General features: G+C 39.0%; 1 pseudogene; it reads right to left on the minus strand.

Moving 5' to 3' along the window:
- LOC139043286 (sodium/hydrogen exchanger 9B2-like) overlaps positions 1-19,831 on the minus strand; it is a 54,546-nt pseudogene that overhangs the window by 30,941 nt on the left and 3,774 nt on the right.

The following is a 19,831-nucleotide window of genomic DNA, read 5'->3' on the forward strand; positions in this document are numbered from 1 at the left end:
TTTTCATTCTTAAGACAGAGTTTTTCTGCATATACAATTCTAGGTTGAGAGTTACTTTCTCTCAGGTCCTTGAAAATATTACTCTTTGGCTTTCTGGCTTTCATTGCTGCTTTTACGTCTAATTTCTGCTTTTTTAGGGAATTCTTTTTCTTTGGCTGTTTTTAAGATTTTTTCCTTTTCTTTGGTTTTCTGCAATTTCAGTTTGATGTATTTAGGTATGACTTCCTTTCGGTTTGCTTGGGATTTAAGTTTTTCACTAATTCTGGAAAATTCTCAGTCTTCATTTCTTCAAATATTTCCTCTTCTCCATTCTCTATTCTCTTTTTCTGGAACTAAGATCAGACAGTCATACTCTTCTCCATGTTGCTATCCCTCATTTTCACATTTTCCATCTTTGTGTGAACTGCATTCTAGATAATCTCTTCAGATCTCTTACTAGTTCACCAATTCTCTTGTCACTTAACCCACTGCTTCATCTATCCACTGAGTTTTACATTTCAATTACTGTACTATATCTTTCATTTCTAGAAATTCGACTTGGTCGTTAGCAAAATGTTTGTTTATTTTTTAAAAATAGTTCCTTGTTTTGTACTTATATTTGCTATCTCCTCTTTAATTTCTTTACAGATACCAAAAATATTTTCTATTTTCTGATAATGCAAATTTTTGAAATCTCTGTTTCCTTGTGCATGTTGTGATCTTTTAAAATTTGTTGTGACAGTGACCTCTTCCTTGGAACTTTACCTTTGGGGATTGTTGGAGCCTTAGGTTGAATGTGAGTTTTCCTGGATCGGATCTGCATTTGCTTCTACCATGTGCTTAGAAGCTTCCAATCTGGGATCACTTTTAGATATATTTTCAGCTTGTGTTTTTTATGTGAATTTGGAGCACAGATCAGCATGGAGTTACACATTTTTAGTGGGACGCTCCTCTCCCCCAGCCAGCACCATAGTTGAGATAGGTGTGGGTGCAGGCCCCATCTGCAGCTGCCACGCTGGGCTCCAGCTTTGTGTGGGTGAGGGAGGATGAATGCTCCTGAGACTTCTGCCCACCTGGACCAGCTCCAGCGCAGCCCCCTATGCTCTCAGGGCCTCAGAATGACTCTCAAGCTCACAGGTGTTTTGCAGAAGCCTCCAGGGTGAAGGCCAGCTTGAGTGCATATTTATCTCCTCTGCTCAGTTTGGTTTTGGTGTCCAATGACTTCCTGTTTTCTTCACAGAAAAAAGGTACATTTAAAAAGACTTAAAATACTGTTTTCATCTTGGCATAAGTGAGAGAATTGTTCACTGAATCTTGTCTACCATACTGCTAGAGACTGAATCTAATGCCCCAGTTTTTACATCCTCACAGAATTCTTCCTGATTTTCTAGGCTTATGATGATGTTACAATGAAATAAATAACTTAAGGCCTTCAGTATTTTCCAGTTTGGCTATAGGGGCTGAAATTTCTATACAGTATTGAAGGTATAATGGGAAAGTAGGAATTACCAGCTACTAAATTTTACTGTATCACAGCATGAACCTGATTTTATACTAAATTCAGCAAGGTAGTTTTCTACTTCAAGACCACTTTTAAAAAAAATCTCTAATTTTCCTTTCCTCTCCCATACTCAAAATTCAGTTCTAAATACACAGTAAATATATGTGTATAAGGTTTCTCTAAATCATCTTTAATTTAGTTAATAATTTACTTCTCATTTATGATTTTGGAAAATCATTTTTTCACATGTAAGATTGACTTCTTAAGACAAATACTTATGTATTCTAAATGGGCACAGGAAGGAGTACAGGAGAAAGCCCTCTTGTGAGCCTCAGGAACAGAAGTACAGAAAACAAGAGAAGAGGCGCTCACACACGTGAGTCCACTTCTCAGGCAGCTGATGGACAACGATTACAGAACTCAAAACAGTGAGTCTCCAGACCACATCGTTCATTTACACCTTTCCTATGTCAATCTGTATCAGTTTTCCTGTAAATGTTTTAACTAGAAATGTGCCATAATTTGAAGGGTAAAAGTTTAAAAAAATAATAAAAAGGACAGAAAAGGTATTAAATTATCTGTTGCCTTATGAACTAGTGTACATTTTGGAACCTGGTTTTCTCCATGTGTTTTAAATAAAGTTTGAGATTTTTTTCTCATGCTAGTTTAGAAAATTAACTAATTTCAGTAAAAACATATTCAGAGTCTAAAGTATAACATACCATTGTTCCAGTTGAGAATGGTAAAATGTCTTTCATTTTCATTTCGTGAGCTTCAGAGCGTACATACACACACAGGTACATTCACACACTTCTTTTTTGAACAAAAAACAGCATTACTGAATCTGAACATCCATTTATTAATCAAATTGATATCAGCTTAATGTTTGGCTGCCTCCAAAGACCAAATCCATTCCTAAAAGACAAATATACCCCAACTCTAACAATATCCAAAATTGTGCTGAGATAAATTCTCAAGGAAAAATCTTCCAAATATTTTGTTTTTTTAAAATTGAGATTCATAATAGTTTGCATCATTGTGAAATTTCAGTTGTACATTATTTCTTGTCTGTCACCACATAAGTGCTTCCCTTCATCTCGTGCCCACCCTCCAGCCCCCTTCCCCTGGTAACCACTGAACTATTTTCTTTGTCCGTGTGTTTGTTTATGTTCTGCATATAAGTGAAATCATATGGTGTTTGTCTTTCTTAGTCTGGCTTATTTCGCTTAGCAAATAATACCCTGCAGGTCCATCCATGTTGTTGCAAATGGGAAGATTTTGTCTTTTTATGGCTTAGTAGTATTCCATTGTATATATGTACCACATCTTCTTTATCCAGTCATTGGTCGTTGGGCACTTGGATTGTTTCCATGTTTGGCTATTGTGCATAGCGCTGCAATGAACACAGGGGTGCATATGTTACTTTGGATTGTTGATTTCAAGTTGTTTGGGTAGATACCCAGTAGTGGCATAGCTGGGTCACATGGTAGTTCTATTTTTAGTTTTTTGAGGAATCTCCATACTGTCTTGCATAGTGGCTGCACCAGTTTGCATTCCCGCCAGCAGTGGATGAGGGTTCCCTTCTCTCTACATCCTGTCCAACATTTGTTGTTTTTGGTCTTGGCAATTACAGCCATTCTGACTGGTGTAAGGAGATATCTCATTGTAGTTTTGATTTGTATTTCCCTAACAATTAGTGATGTTGAGCGTCTTTTCACGTGCCTGTTGGCCATCTGTATATCTACCTTTGAAAATGTCTGTTCATATCCTCTGCCCACTTTTTGATCGGGTTGTTTGTTTTTGTTGAGGTGTGTGAGTTCTTTATGTACTTTGGATATCAACCCCTTGTTTGATAAATGATTTGCAAATATTTTCTCCTAGTTGGTGGGTTGTCTTTTCATTTTGTTGATGGTTTCCTTTGCTTTGTAGAAGCTTTTTAGTCTGATGTAGTCCCATTTGTTACCTTTTTCTTTTGTTCCCCTTACCCGAGTAGACACGGTATTCAAAAAGATGTGGCTAAGACCAAAGTCAAAGAGTGTACTGCCTGTTTTTTCTTGTAGGGGTTTTACGGTTTCAGTTCTTACATTCAAATCTTTAATCCATTTGGAGTTAATTTTTGTGTGTGGTGAAAGATAATGGTCTACTTTCATTCTCTTGCATGTAGCTGTCCAGTTTTCCCAACGCCATTTATTGAAGAGACTTTCCTTTCTCCATTCTTTGCTCCTTTGTCAAAGATTAACTGTCCATAGATGTGTGGTTTTATTTCTGGGCTTTCAATTTTGATCCATTGATCTGTTTGTTTTGGTGCCACTACCACGCTGTTTTGATTACTGTAGCTTTGTAGTATGTTTTAAAGTCAGGGTTGTGATACCTCCAGCTTTGTTCTTTTTTCTCAGGATTGCTTTGGCTATTTGGGGTCTTTTGTTGTTTCACATAAATTTTTGAATTCTTTGTTCTATTTTTGTGAAGAATGTCATTGGGATTCTGATTGGGATTGCACTGAATCTGTAGATTGCTTTAGGTAGTATGGACATTTTGACTATGTTTCTTCTTCCAACCCATGTGCATGGAAAATCTTTCCATTTCTTTACATCTTCCTCAATTTCTTTCAGTAATGACTTATAGTTTTCAGTGTACACATCTTTCACCTACTTGGTTAAGTTTATTTCTAGGTATTTTATTCTTTTTCTTGCAGCTGTAAATGGGATTGTATTCTTGATTTCTTTTCCTGCTAGTTCATTGTTAGCGTATAGGAATGCAACTGATTTTTTAAAATTGATTTTGTACCCTGCAACTTTGCTGTAGTTGTTGATTATTTCTAGGAGTTTTCTGGTGGATTCTTTAGGGTTTTCTATATATAGAATCACATCATCTACAAATAGTGAAAGTTTCACTTCTTCCTTTCCAATTTGGATTCCTTTTCTTTTTCTTGCCTAACTGCTCTGGCCAAAACCTCCAGTAATATGTGGAATAAGAGTGGTGAGAGTGGGCACCATTGTCTCGTTCCTGTTCTCAGAGGAATGTCTTTCAGTTTTTCCCCATTGAGTATGATGTTGGCTGTGGGTTTGTCATATATGGCCTTTATTATGTTGAGGTACTTTCCTTTAATACCCATTTTATTGAGAGTTTTTATCATAAATGGATGTTGGCTCTTGTGAAATGCTTTCTCTGCATCTATTGAGATGATCATGTGATTTTTATTCCTCATTTTGTTAATGTGGTGTATCACACTGATTGATTCATGGATGTTGAAGCATCCCTGCGTCCCTGGAATGAATCCCACTTGATCATGGTGTATGATTCTTTTAATGTATTGCTGTATTCAGTTTGCCAATATTTTGTTGAGGATTTTTGCATCTAAGTTCATCAGTGATATTGGCATGTAGTTTTCCTTCTTCGTGTTGTCTTTGTCTGGTTTTGGTATCAGGGTAATGTTGGCCTCACAGAATGTGTTAGGAAATGTTCCCTCTTCTTCAATTTTTCAGAATAGTTTGAGGAGAATAGGTACTAAATCTTCTTTGAATGTTTGGTACAATTCTCCAGAGAAGCCATCTGGTCTTGGACTTTTGTTTTTTGGGAAGTTTATGATTACTCTTTCAAGCTCTGTACTTGTGATTGGTCTGTTCAGATTCTGTTTCTTATTGATTCAGTTTTGGGAGGTTATATGAGTATAGGAATCCATCCATTTCTTCTAGGTTATCAAATTTGTGGGCATACAGTTTTTCACAATAGTCTCTTATAATCCTTTGTATTTCTGCCGTATCTGTTGTAATTTCTCTTTCATTTCTAATTTTATTTATTTGAGCCTTCTCTCTTTTTTTCTTGTTGAGTCTGGCTAAGGTTCTGTCAATTTTGTTTATCTGCTCAAAGAACCAGCTGTTAGATTCATCAATCCTTTTTACTGCTTTTTTAGTCTATATTTCATTTATTTCTGCTTTGATGTTTATTATTTCCCTCCTTCTGCCGACTTTGGGCTTTATCTGTTCTTCTTTTTCTAGCTCTGTTAGCTGTATGTTAAGATTACTTATTTGAGATTTTTCTTGCTTGTTGAAGTGGGCCTGTGTTGCTATGAATTTCCCTCTCATGACTGCTTTTGCTGCATCCCATAAGAATTGGTATGTTGTATTTTCATTTTCATTTGTCTCCAGTTATTTTTTAATTTCCTCTTTGATTTCTTCAATGATCCAATGGTTGTTCAATAGCATGTTCACATATTTCCGACTTTCCCAGTTTTGTTCTTGTGGTTGATTTCTAGCTTCCTAGCATTGTGGTCAGAAAAGATGGTTGGGATGATTTCAATCTTCTTGAATTTATTGAGGCTGCCTTGCTATCCAACATATGGTCTATCTTTGAGAATGTTCCATGGGCACTTGAGAAGAACGTATATTCCGCTGTTTTTGGATGGAATGCTCTATATATGTCCATTAACTCCATCTGGTCAAGTGTTTCATTTAAATCTGCAATTTCCTTGTTGAATTTCTGTCTGGATGATCTGTCCCTTGAAGTAAGTGTGGTGCTGCGGTCCCCTACTGTGATTGTGTTGCTCTTAATTTCTCCCTGTAGGTCTGTTAATAATCGCTTTATGTACTTTGGTGACCCTGTGCTAGGTGCATATATATTAATAAGTGTTATGTCCTCTCGATGGAATTTCCCTTTTATCGTTAAATACTGCCCCTCCTTGTCTCTCATTGTCTTTTTTAACTTGAAGTCTGCCTTGTCTGATAAAAAGTATGGCAACCCCTGCTTTCTTTTGTTGGCCATTAGCTTGAAGTATTGTCTTCCATCCCTTCACTCTAAGCCTATGTTTGTCTTTGTAGCTGAGGTGCGTTTCCTGGAGGCAGCATATTGTTGGGTCTTGTTTTTTAATCCATCCAGCTACTCTATGTCTTTTGATTGGAGAGTTCAGTCTATTTACATTTAGAGAGATTATTGTTATATGAGGGCTTAATGCTGCCATTTTATCTCGTTTTCTAGTTGTTCTATGATTCCACTGTTTCTCTTCCTTTGCATTTCTGACTGCCATTTCATTTTGTTGGTTTTCCAAGAGGGATTTCTCAGTTCTCTCTCTTTGTGAATTGTGGTTTTGCTCTGATTTTTTTGTTTAGTGGTTACCGTGAGGATTGTATGAAAGATATTGGAGATGAGACAGTCCATTTTCTCATAGCCTCTTATCGCCATTAACCTAAGCAAGTTCCTTCCATTTCCTCTCCCCTTCTGGGTAATTGCTGTTACACAATGTTCTGTTTTTAATTTCCTGAGTTTGTGGCTAAGTTGAAGTGTTTATCATTGCTTCTGATGCTTTCTTTCCCTTTCTCTTTTAAGTTGTAATTGAGTCTTTACCTTCCTATTCTGGTAGAGAGCTGCAGGTTTCTGATCATGTCTGTCTATTTACCTTCTTGCTCAGAGCTTTGTAGACCTTCGCCTTTTTGTTGCCAGTGTGAGGGCATCTTTAATTATTTCTTGTAGGGGAGGTCTGGTGGCAGTGAACTCCCTCAGCTTTTGTTCATCCGGGAAAGCTTTCACTTCTCTATTGTATCTGAGGAAAAGTTTTGCTGGATAGAGTATTCTTGGCTGAAAGTTTTTGTCTTTCAGTATTTTGAATATATTATTCCATTCTCTCCTAGCCTGTGAGGTTTCTGCTGAGAAATCTGCTGAAAGCCTGACGGGGCTTCCTCTGTAGGTTATCTTCTTGTACCTTGCTGCTCCTAATATTCTTTGTTTATCCCAAACTTTTGCCGTTTTTACTATTATATGCCTTGGAGAGGGTCTTTTCACATTGATAAAGTTGCGCATACGATTAACTTCGTTTATCTGTAAATCTGAAACCATCCCCATGTTTGGGAAGTTCTCAGCAATTATTTCTTTGAATAAGCTCTCTGCTTCTTTCTCCCTCCCTTCTCCCTCTGGGATACCTATAATCCTTATGTTGCTTTTCCTAATTGAGTCAGATATTTCTTGAAGAATTCCTTCATTTTGAAAAAATCTTAGTTCTGTCTCCTCCTCCACCTGTAGAATTTTTACATTTTTATCCTCAAGAAGACTAATTCTTTCCTCCATAAGATCAATTCTATTTCTTAATGATTCTAGATTATTATTTGTGTTTTTCATATCCAGAATTTCTGCTTGATTTTTTTTATAGTTTTAATCTCTTTGGTGAAGAGATCCATTTTGTTGCTGGGCTCCTTGAACTGTCTTTCTGTGTTTTCTTGTAAATCGTTGAGTTTCCTTATGATGGCTATTTTGAATTCTCGGTCATTTAGCTTGTATATTTCTGTATCTTCCATGTTGGTTTCTGGAGAATTGTCATTTTCCGCCTGGCCTGAATTGTTGCTGCAGTTTCTCATGGTGTTTGATGAACTAATCTTTTGTTGTGGCATTTGTGGTATTCTTAGGATGCAGATTCCCCCTGTTACCGCTAGCGGGGAGCAGGAGTAGTGTTTCTGGCCGTACCCCATCTGCTGGAAGCTGTGGGGGTATTATGGGTGCTTGCCCCAGCCTGGGATGCATTCAGGCACTTGTGTGGACTGTCCTTGTCAGGCGGGGCTTCCTCACTAGGCTAGGGCCACTCTTTGGTGCCTCAGGGGCACTCTGAGCTCCCCCTCTCCACCGGAAAGTGATCACCAGTGGGCTCAAAGCTACCTCACCTATTCCCACAGCTGCCTGGGACATGTTCCCTCTTTGGGAGCACTCATGTGTGCCTGGAAGTGTTTGTCCCAGCACAAAAATCTGCTGAGGTCCCTTATGATCCACAGTCCATGGTGCTACTGAGCTTGGTGGGCAGGGCTTCCAGGCAGAGACCTGAGCTATGGCTGCTCCTTGACAGCCCTGGGGCATGGTGGGCTCCCCCTCCCCGCCAGGAAAGTAAGTGCATGTGGGTTCAAAGCTGCCACACCTATTCCCACAGTTGCCTGGACTGGTTACCTCTTTGGGAGCACAGCTGCACTGTGAGCATTCATGCACACCTGCGAAGTATTTGCCCCAGCTTGGAAATCTGCTGAGGTCCCTGTTTACGATCTGCAGTCCGTGGGGCTGCTGAGCTTGGTGGTCAGGGCTTCCCTGCTGGGACCTGGGCTATGGCTGCTCCTTTACCGCACAGGGGTGTGGTGGGCTCCCTCTCTCCACTGGGAGATCAACCACGAGTGCAGGCTAAGGGTTACCGCCGCCTCCTCTTATGGTTGCCCTGCTGCGTGTTCCCACTTTCCAGGTGCTTGCACCAGGTTGGAGTGTTCGTGTTGCATGCACAGGGTTAGCGGGGAGAACAGGGTGTGCTCACCTGTCTCCATCACTTCCTGGGGGGCCAGTCCACCCACCCTCAGATTTATAGCTGCGTGTGTCTCTCAGGCATCCTGTTGTGCTGTGTGGGTTTCCTCTGTTGGTCAGTAAGTGTCCATTTAGTTATAACTCAAAAGGGAGAGCGAGGAAGGGACTAGCTCACTCAGCCATATTGCTGACGTCACTCCTCCCAAATGTTTTAAGTAATAGCAGCTCTATGGGAATAAATTGAATTGCAAACGAGGATTCTTCCTTATAAAATGATGTGACATTTGGAAGTGTAGCTGTGTTGGCTTAAACCTTAGTTGCATTACTTAACAGTAATAACAACCAACATTTATGTAATGCTTTTCTGTTTACAACTGATTTCTCAATCACTTTTCTCATTGGAGGTCTAACATAATCCTGTGAGATTACTCTGACGCAGAAGAGGAAAAGGTCCTTGATCTCTGCTCTTTTCCTCTTTCTGACAGCTGGAATGGTGGTGACCACAGTGCTCTTGGAAGCCCTCCATGTTGAAGATGGTGGAGCTTTTCAGCCTGGGCCCCTAGTGACTGTGTGGAATAAAGACACATACCATTGTGAATTGTTCACCCAGTAACTTTTTTTTTTCTTTTCAGAAGGGAAGCCCACCCGTTTCTACTCTCCCCTTTTTTTCTTTAAGATTTTATTTTTCCTTTTTCTCCCCAAAGCCTCCTGGTACATAGTTGTGTATTTTTAGTTGTAGGTCCTTCTAATTGTGGCATGTGGGACGCCGCTCAGTGTGGCTTGATGAGTGGTGCCATGTCTGCGCCCAGGATCTGAACTGGTGAAACCCTGGGCCACCAAAGTGGGGCTTGCCAACTTAACCTCTCGGCCATGGGGCCGACCCCTCTTTTTTTTTTAAATATGGTTTTAAGGTATCCTTTTTTTGGTGAGAAAGATTGGCCCTGAGCTACCATCTGTTGCCAATCTTCCTCTTTTTTCTTGTTTTTTTCCTCCTCAAAGCCCCAGTACGTAGTTGTATATCCTAGTTGAAGATCTTTCTAGTTCTGCTGTGTGGGACGCTGCCTCAGCATGGCTGGATGAGGGGTGCTACGTCTGCACCCACGATCCGAATGGTGAAACCCTGGGCTGCTGAAAGGGAGCATGTGAACTTAACCAGTACACCACCTGGCTGACCCCACCTAGTAGTTTTTATGTGTGAGAGAAATAAACTTCTTTTTGTCCTTTAAACCATATTATTTGAAATCTTTCATTATATGACAACTTCATCTTTTACCATCTTTCTGAATTCACCCGTACCATTTACATACCATTTGTTATCACTCTATCCAGTAAACCATGTGGAGGCAAGCAAATGTTTGTCTCAGTCTTTGCAAATGAGTTGATTCAGTTGGTGTTTCCTGCAGCCTTTTTTCACTGCTACTCAATAGGTTACTTCCTTCTGTTGGTTCATTTCCCTCTGTACCTTTGAGGTTCATAACTGTCTCCTCCTGTGTTTAAAGCAATTAAAAAAATACTTAAAACTGTACATTTGCTGTCCATTTTTATACTCACTGAGCCACCACATCACGAATAAAATTTCCATTATTAGAATTAAGGGTAACAGTTCATAGGGGAAATATACAGCTTCATTTCTAGCTAATCAGCTACTGCTTGGAACAAGAACTCTCTTAGGGGTGTTTACCACTGAGTCACTATTGTAGCATTATAAATGCCTGAGTCACATACAATGTCATTACATTTGCAATACTGTTTAAAAATTAGCCTATTTAAGATATGATTCAAAGCAATAGTTGGTAAATATATCAAAGTGGTTCAGAAAAAAAATAACTATCTGTGATGAAAAACAATTCACATTCATTCATCTACTTAAATTTAAGCAATAAAAACAGAGAGGGAAGAAACCAGAAGCATTCTAGGGTTTAGGCTGCGAACACAAAGCATTTCACAGGCTCTCTATTTCTGCAGTTTTATGTAGGGCTAGCTGCTAAAATGACTGGGAAAATTGGTAGTCACACCTACTGTACAAGCTTGGGGATTAAGAATGGGAGAATTGTTAACTGAGTGACAGAGAACGAAGAGGACACGTTGCTATCATAGATTTGGAAGTCCCTTCCTTAAGGAAATGGTTGAGACGGTCTACACTTGATCACAGATTTACCTGGGTTTCTTGATCCGTAGAGGCTATGTTATTCATCTCTGTGGATGGTGCCAAATCTTCATGTTCAATTGTCTTATCTTCATTCTCCATGATTGATAATTAAGAGTAAGATGATAGAGGGAAAAGGAACAAGATCTGTTCTGAAGGAGAAACAGTATAGATATAGAATAGCAATTTGGGATTTAAATAAATGAATCAGACAGCAATTTGAGCCATTTAAAGGAATGAATTGTACTTATTTTTCCCCTTAGAACTCTGAATGGCTAAGATATTTTAGATTATTCTTAACTTTCAATTGCTAATCTTTTCTTTGATTACAATATATTATCCTATTGCTTATCTACCTTTTTATCTCTCTTAAAAAAGCCCTTGTTGACCATCATATGTTCATGATTTCTCTCCCATCCTGTTTTTTGAGTTATACTTTACACATTCCAGGCAATATTACTGTTAAATTGTCCTCTGTAATGGGCCAACTTGATGAAGCAGGAAAGCTCCAGGTAATTTTCCAATGTTGATAGAGGAAATGAGTCACCAAAGAGAAATCTATGGACTCCATCATTTTCAGAGAAACCAGAGTCACTAATTCCTGCCCGGCTCTTATTTCTGAATTAAAGTAAAAAAATACAACATTGATTGAGTAGCCACAATGTCTTAGACACTATAAGTGCTATGGTAGTCTCCTGCTGGTTATTATGGGTAACTCAAAGATTGCCAAAACACATTCTTTGTTTTCCATAGGCTTATGGTATGCCAGGAAACATAAACTTATACCAAGTAACTAAAAACTTGTAGGGCAGACCTACAAGGTTGGCTTCGTAAACACCCACTTCAACCTTTTCTCCCCTGGCTGCCCAGGCTATAGAGGCTGAAAAGCCACATAATCCAATTCTTAGCCATGTTTGCAGCTAGAGGTAGCCATGTGTCCCAGCTCTATGTAATGAGACATAAGTGGGAGTCCCTGGGAAGGGCTTTCATTCCCAAATAATAAGGGAAGGACTTTTGAGAATCATACTGTTTACTTTTCACCTCTAACATTTCCCTTTCTCCTTCCTTGGATGTAGATACACTACCTGGGGGACAGCAGCCCTCTTTCCACCAAGAGAATAAAAAGCCTTATACCAAAGAGAGTACAGAAGTGGAGTGGGTTCCCTGATGACATCCTTGAGTTGCTGCATCAGTCTTGGGCTGCCAAGCTTTGAGGTAATGGTTTAAACCACTATTAGTCAAGTTTTCTTTTTACTAGTAACCAAAGTTATTCCTAATGCAACATGTATGATGAATATTATAGTAGAGGTACAAACTACAAACCTAGGTAGGACCAAAGGAAAAATTATGTAAGATAAGGGAAAATCTAATTCAACACATATTTAAGTGCCTAATATGTGCCAGGCACTATGCTAGGCCATAAAGACAAAGATTAATTAGACAGGACTCCTGCCTCAAGGAATCATTTTCTGTATAACAAAGTGCCAAGATGTTTGAATTTAAAATTTCAAAGAAAATTATATCCTTTCCACCACGACCACCATCACCACCACCATTTTTCTTCCTTACAAAACACAGTGTTAGCCAGAAAGGCATCTCAAAGAACCTTCAGCTTGATTTTTATTATGTATAATAAACATATGCATATATGATGACATATTATATATATGTATATATAATTTTTTGAATTAAAAAACTTACTCCAAAATTTAGACTCATAATGAGAAAGAACAGCATTTTGACAGGAAAATGTTGGGCTCAGAAAACCCTTGTCTTAAGGGCATAGAAGCATGAAAGCCAGTGGGGTGTGAGGGAAACTTTGCTGCTCCCACTTTGCATGTAGGAGGAGGCTGAGAGTAACGGGGGAGGAGGGTAGAGATTTGGAATATCACGTCCAAAACCATGGGGCTTGGCCTTTACCCTCTGTAGAGAATGACCCTTCATCTCAGAGTAAGTGACCAGGTCTGCTGGCTCTGGAGTTGGACAAACCTGGGTCTGAAGTTCAGCTCCATCATATACCAAATCGCTTAGCCTCTCTCTAACTAATTCCTTATCTACAAAATGGAGACGAGTAGTTCCAACCATGCACACGATAAGCATCCAACAGTGTTGGTTATAAGCCACTCATATTCCTTCTCTCTAATTATCATAAATCTCTAAGAATCCTTCTGCTTTTCCTATTAACCTTGAAGAATTTATTACTTAAGCCCATTGATTTTCTTTGACCATATTTTTTACTTCTTTCTGTCAAGGCCAGCTTCTTGATTAGGTGGATGTAACACTCACCACTGTCATTTCTTCACCTTTTTCTTTAGTAGAATTACATAGAAACTCTTGGGCAGCGCCACTAGAACTACCTCCACCAAATTCTCAAAATCAGCCAATTATGCTACTTACGAAGAGTATTTTTAAACAGCCAACAAGTACAACTGATTATTTCTAGTAGAGATAAACTATTGACTAAAATGAAGCCTTTGAGAATTTATTTTATTAATGTTATTCTGGTCCTTTTTAACATAAATGATCAAAACTTGGTGTGTTGCACAGTATATGATATTTGTGGAAATACATAGTTTTGTGTTTCAAAAAAATTTCCCTATTCTCCCCTAAACTCCACCATGAATGCTAAACTACTTATCTGCAATCAGAGCAGTATTACAAAGAGGAAAGGTAAAATAAAATGCCAGTCTTTTAGTAAGTCCAGTAAAGCAACTTACAGCTGCTCAGCTCTGTTTATTCTCTGCTGTTTTCATTTCCAAAAGAACACGTAAGCTATCGTCAGAAACCCACTTAAATTTAGAAAAATCACAAAAATGTAACTTTTACTTAAAGCAACCGTGTTCATGGCATTTACTGTTCATAGTCATTGGATCTTAAAATTACAATAGTATATCACCTATTAAGAAAGCAGTTTTGGCAAAGAAATCAGAAAATATGCAGAAATGACTTTTTTTTAAAGACTGGCACCTGAGCTACCAACTGTTGCCAATCTTTTTTTTTTTCTGCTTTTTAACTCCCCAGATTCCCCCCAGTATACAGTTGTATATTTTAGTTGTGGGTCCTTCTAGTTGCAGCATGTGGGACGCTGCCTCAGCGTGGCCTGATGAGCGGTGCCATGTCTGCACCCAGGATCTGAACCAGCGAAACCCTGGGCCGCCGAAGCAGAGCGTGTGAACTTAACCACTCGGCCACAGGGCTGGCCCCCAGAAATGACTTTTGAAGGGCCAAAAGAAATGTGATGAAATCCATTAAAAAGTAGAAAGTTTATACCCCTTACTCAGAGAGAGGCTCTCCAGTCCTCATTCAGAGCCGATTAACTCTTATTTTGAAAACAACTCTAATGACTCTGCTCATCTGGTTTCCAAACCCTCAGAAGATAAGACGTTATAAATTAAAACAAACGAATGAAGAGATTGTAAAGAAGCAAACTGACAACAGCACGAGTGACAGCTGACAGTGAAAGAGATGGAAAAGAGCAATCTAGGTGTACAAAACGTGGGGATAAATGTCTTTTCCACAGGAGTATTTACAGTTTTGTCCTGCCAAGTGTCTCTTCCCCTCCTTTTTTGGCAACAGCACACTAATTTTCTCTTGTGGAATCCACAGCTCCCCTAGTCTCCATCCATGGTTCATGTGAGGCTCACGTCATCCTCACCTCCCCAACCCCCTACTGCACCAATGTTCCAGAGAGGGGGACAGGCCTAGACAATGAGGAGCTCCTTCCCTGGTCACACTGACTGTTCTAGGCATGAGCAAGTGACTCATACCTGGCTAATGAGAGTCAGCTTTATGGTGTTTCCTGGAATCACTGGGAAAGAGCTTGCTTTCTTTTAGAGTTGCTAAGCCCAGACTTGCTGTTGACAATCTTTGTGACATATAAGAAAAGCCTTCCAAAGAATGATCATAGAGCAAAGCAGATTCTGAATATGCAAAGAGAGAGAGAGAGAGAGAGAGCTCCAGATTAATACTCATATTGTTGGTACACCTAGAAGCAGCTCCTTTCAGTTAGGTGAGCCAATTAATTCCTCACCAGTTCGAGCTGGGTTCCTGTCACTTGCCACCAAATGCATCCTTCATAAGAACCTTCATACCTGAACTGCCCTGAAAGATCCCCAGTATTATAAGAGATGTTTAGAAAGGTGATTCTACATCTCCAAGAAAAAGAAAAGAAAAGAAAAGAAAATGATGTGGAGATATTTTCTGTTATTAAAGGCATTAAAATATATAATACAATTTAGAGATTTTCTTTAAAGAGAATGTTAAAATAAGCAAAAATCTGGTATTCAATAAAATAGGTGTCAGTTATCCAAAAAATAAATTTAAGTGAAATGCTCTTTCTTTAAACAATGTTGGTTAAATAAAATACTCTAGTTAATGGACCTTAATTATTTTTTCATTGTGTTCACGGAAGACTTTTGAAGTCCTCAGTCCCAGGGAAGTTTTAAGAGCTGTTAAGCATCTGAGATGCTGAGTATCTGGGATGGAAAAATGAAAAAGTGGGGAAATTCAGAGAAACTAGGTGGTTTCCAAGAAATTAAGAATCACAGGGTAATGGTATAAAAAAAGTTGGAAAGGTCTTTAGAAATATCCTAGTCTAATCTCTTTAACATTCAAATGAGAAAACTACTGCCTAGAGAAGCTAAGTAACTTTTTCAACTAATAGCCAATGTCAGCCAAGCCTCACAATAAAACCGTGTAAAAACTTGTGAAATGAGTTGGTTCTTTAATCTGTATCATTGACTTCATGCATCTCTACCAAATCACTATATTATATTTTTACATTTTTGCTATAATATTTTATTTAAAATCCCACTCATATATACTCATAGTTAATTCTAAGTTTGAAAACACATTCCACAAGAAGTTTGAAAACATCTTCTACAAGCAAATACAAATATTTTTATTTTCTACCTTGTATTATGTTCAGCTTTACTCTTTCCCATTGTTAGAAATGTTAATAGAGTTTATTATGAATAAAAAATTGTACTAACCTAAATGGTTGTACAACATTGGTGACAAAATGAATGGAACAAGAACTTTTGTCCTATTCTCATGACAAATATTATTTACATATTCTCAATTAATAGTTAACTGGCTGACACCTTGCCACTTAACCATGTCTTAAGATTCTAAGAATTAAGGAGGTTTTCTTTTAAAAAAATCCAGTTAAGCTGAGAAGCTTTGAGAGATTTTTGTTTATCAGAAAATTACACTGAGAACTCGGAAGATATTTTAGATAAAAGCGCCTATACACAGAAACAAGTTTTTTTCTGCTTCTCCATCAAGGTAGTGCCTTATTCAGACTGATATCACAACCTGTACACTATATTAGGAAAAAAAACCTATCCTGCGTCAAATGGTGAAATTTTATAGATTTCATAAATTCAGTAAATAACATGAATTTAATCAAATTCTGTGACTCAAATACAGATTTCAATAGAAGAAGGAGGTTTGACCTGAGCCCAGGGACGTGGCTGCTAAGACCATCTGCCTGTCCACTTGCATGTAGGTCAGTAGGTCAGGTGTCACCTGCATACACACGCCAACGGCTGCTGACTCTCTAGCATTCTTAGTATACAGAATTTCCTACAGGACTGACCCAAACACTTAGAAACAATCTTGGCTCAATTTGAGCTTTGCTTTCCAGTATTATGGATATATGCCACCAAAATCATAGAGCTGTGGACCTGAACAGTTTCCTTAGTCTTTCCTCCAAACCTGAGAGAAAACTGCACATCAAGAAGATGAGCAGTTCTGTATATGAGTATGGATGTAAATAGAGAAAAAAGGTCTGTTAATAGTAGTTGCCTTTGGGGTGGAAAATGGAATTCAAGAGGTTGAAATTTCATTTTCATTCTCTATATTTCTGTACTGTTAGGATTTTTACAAGAAGACTTTCTTACGCAATTTAAAATACATTGAAAAAATTTATGCAATTCTTAAAGCTTTAGAGAAAAGGAATACAGCTTTCCTTGGTAACACTATTTTTCAGAGATAGAATCTCGTCATTTGACTTTAGGTAACTTAATCCCACCCGCTACAATTTAAGGTCATTTTTGTTTTTGTGGTTAAGAAAATGGAGAACTGCCTAGAATCTTCTACAGCAGTTTTCAAATATTTCTTAAGCCAAAAATCTTTCACCAAATGAAACCTTTTCCTGAAACCCAACAAATGGGACAGAGAAAAGGTGGAGCTGAAGGAGCCTATCACTTGCCCTGCTCCTTCTGGCAAGTGAAGCACAATTAAAACCCTTTTGTAAACACGCTTTCACATAGAGGAGATGTTTGTTAAATCAGCCTTCTCTTTTTCAGGTTATCTTATTAATCTAAATGTTTAAAGGTGCTTTCTGCGGGCTGGCCTGGTGGCACAGTGGTTAAGTTCACACGTTCCACTTCGGTGGCCTAAAGTTCCCCAGTTCGGATCCCAGGTGCGGACCGACATGCCACTTGTCAAGCCATGCTGTGGCAGGCGTCCCACATATAAAGTAGAGGAAGATGGGCATGGATGTTAGCTCAGGGCCAGCCTTCCTCAGCAAAAAGAGGAGGACTGGAGGCAGATGTTAGCTCAGGGCTGATCTTCCTTAAAAAAAAAAAAAGTGCTTTCAGTAATATTTCAGAGGAAATAAAAGAACTATGATTTGCAAATGTCCAAAGGCTTACTGCTATCGACTGAATTACTGCTAAAAGATCATTACATGGATAAAGGCTGATTATTCCTGTTGTTTGTTGTCTGTGATATGGACTGTCCAACATTTACTGGGATGTTCTTATTGAGAATTTACATATATTGCTGGAGTACAATATGTGCTGTATTCGTACATTTGAAGGAGCATCTCCAGGACTGTTCATGAAGCCTTCTATAATGATTACAATGATAAACATCACCTACCTTCGGGGTTTATCCATTCACGTGTTGAAAGGGGGGGTTCTCAGTCTCACGCAGTACTTCTATATAGAACATACAGAAACCTTCCAGTTCCTGGGTCCTGCTAACCAACTCTGATCTAAGGCTCATTTTCCAAAAGGAGCACTGCCCAGCCGTGACGAATTCAGATCAAGTGAAGAGTAGGGCTTAAAATGTCCTTGATAAATAAGTACTGAAACGACTGAGAATGTTTCCCTGAACAAGAACGACCTCATCTGAAAGTGTTAGCGTGCCAACCACATGGGACCAAGTTATCAGAGAAAAACAACTGCTCTGCTGTTTGGTTAACTGATACAGACACGTAAAGTAAAACACTGTATAATGAGATATGAATGAAAGGAAATTATCCCTAGGTAAGAAAGGACCCAGTACTTGCTTTTCTCCTTTGTAATCTCTCTCCTCACCTAGGAAAAAAGCATTTAATTGAAAGTTTAAAATATTATTTCTAGGCCTACTACAATCAGAATCTCCAGAGACTGAACCCCCCAAGTGTGGCAGACAGGACTTACTAACTACCTAAAACCACTGCTCAGGCATGCCGGTGGGGCCCTCCTCCACCCCAAGGGGTAAATCACGACTGGGCTAAATCAATCTCTCTAACACCATTCCTCTCTGCCGGCTGGTGGTTCAGAGCTGAGCGTAATTCACTCTGTCCAATGAAGTTTGTGAGCAAGGCTATTGGAGGCCACTGGGTAAGACTCCTAATAAAAAGACAGGGAAGCAAGAGAACCCTCTCCTCTTTGTGCCTTTAAATTGTGTGTGTGTGTGTGTGTGTGTGTGTGTGGAAATGGAGCTGTGGAGGGGCACTATGTTTCTTGGAACTCTAGCAGCCATCATTCACCCATGAAGAAAAAGGCAAGATTGGCTCATAGAAAGTGACCTAGAGCCTGATATCACTGGGGACCGAACAAACCCTGGACGCGCTTACCTTCAGACATCTTGTTGTGTGGGAAAAATTAAACCTGTATTTTTGAAAGTAATTTTGGCCAAATATCCTGTTACTTGCAGCCAAAAGCACCCTAACCAATCCAACAGGTGATTCTGACGCAGAGCCAGCTCTGAGAAGTTCTGATGAGGAGCAGTGATGAGGGACCTTTGGCTCACACATATCTATCTCCCTAGCTTCTTGACATGGTGCAAAATCTTCAGAGGACACACAACCAGAACACTGCCTTTGTATTGATATATCTCAACAAATAAACCGAAAATAACAATTTTAGTAGCTAAAGACCAATACCAAGGTTTTTAGGACCACCCTTTTAGTCAATAGAGATCATATACATTGTAAAGTTGTATATTTTCCCTCCCCATCCCTGAAGTTCATTTGTAATATTTGAATATCGAATTAAAAAAAATTGGGCTTATAAACATGTGATTGTTTTCTAAATTTCTACCCATGAAACAAACAAAACAGTAACACAACACCACTACCATCCCTGCCTGCACTTCCTTTTTGCTCTCTCTACTTGGTAAAATTCTATCAGTCATTCAACATTTAACTTACAAGTCACCTTGTCAATTAGTATTTCCTAACTCCACATAGACTAGCTCTGTCCCTCTTTCTTCTCTCTGAGGACTCACTCACTTATTTGACAAACATCTATTAAGCTCTTGCTATGTTCTAGTCCTTGTGCTGGGGATTCAAAAGTAAACAGTCTGACATAGTTCCTCTACTCAGAGGTTAAAACCTAATCAGAGAATGACAGATCATTCCTTAAGCAACCATAATAGAATGTAGTAAGTTTCAATTTGGGGCACATAAGACAGCAACCCCATCACTTCAAAATCAGTGACGTTCATCAGACTTTCACTGGATAAGATACCAAGATGACTGAGATGCAGTCTCTATTCTTTAAGGGAGGCACAGAGACTGATATGTGTTCATCAAACCAGTTTCCCCTGCTGCCTGCGCACACAGGTATTTGACATTTCCTAGCCTCTCTTGCAAGTCAGTGTGGCATGTTACTGAGCTCTGGCCACAGGACGTGGGCATGAACAATGTCTGCTACTTCTACTCTTCA

Source organism: Equus asinus, unplaced genomic scaffold (assembly GCF_041296235.1).
Source record: "Equus asinus isolate D_3611 breed Donkey unplaced genomic scaffold, EquAss-T2T_v2 contig_197, whole genome shotgun sequence".
NCBI lineage: Eukaryota > Metazoa > Chordata > Mammalia > Perissodactyla > Equidae > Equus > Equus asinus.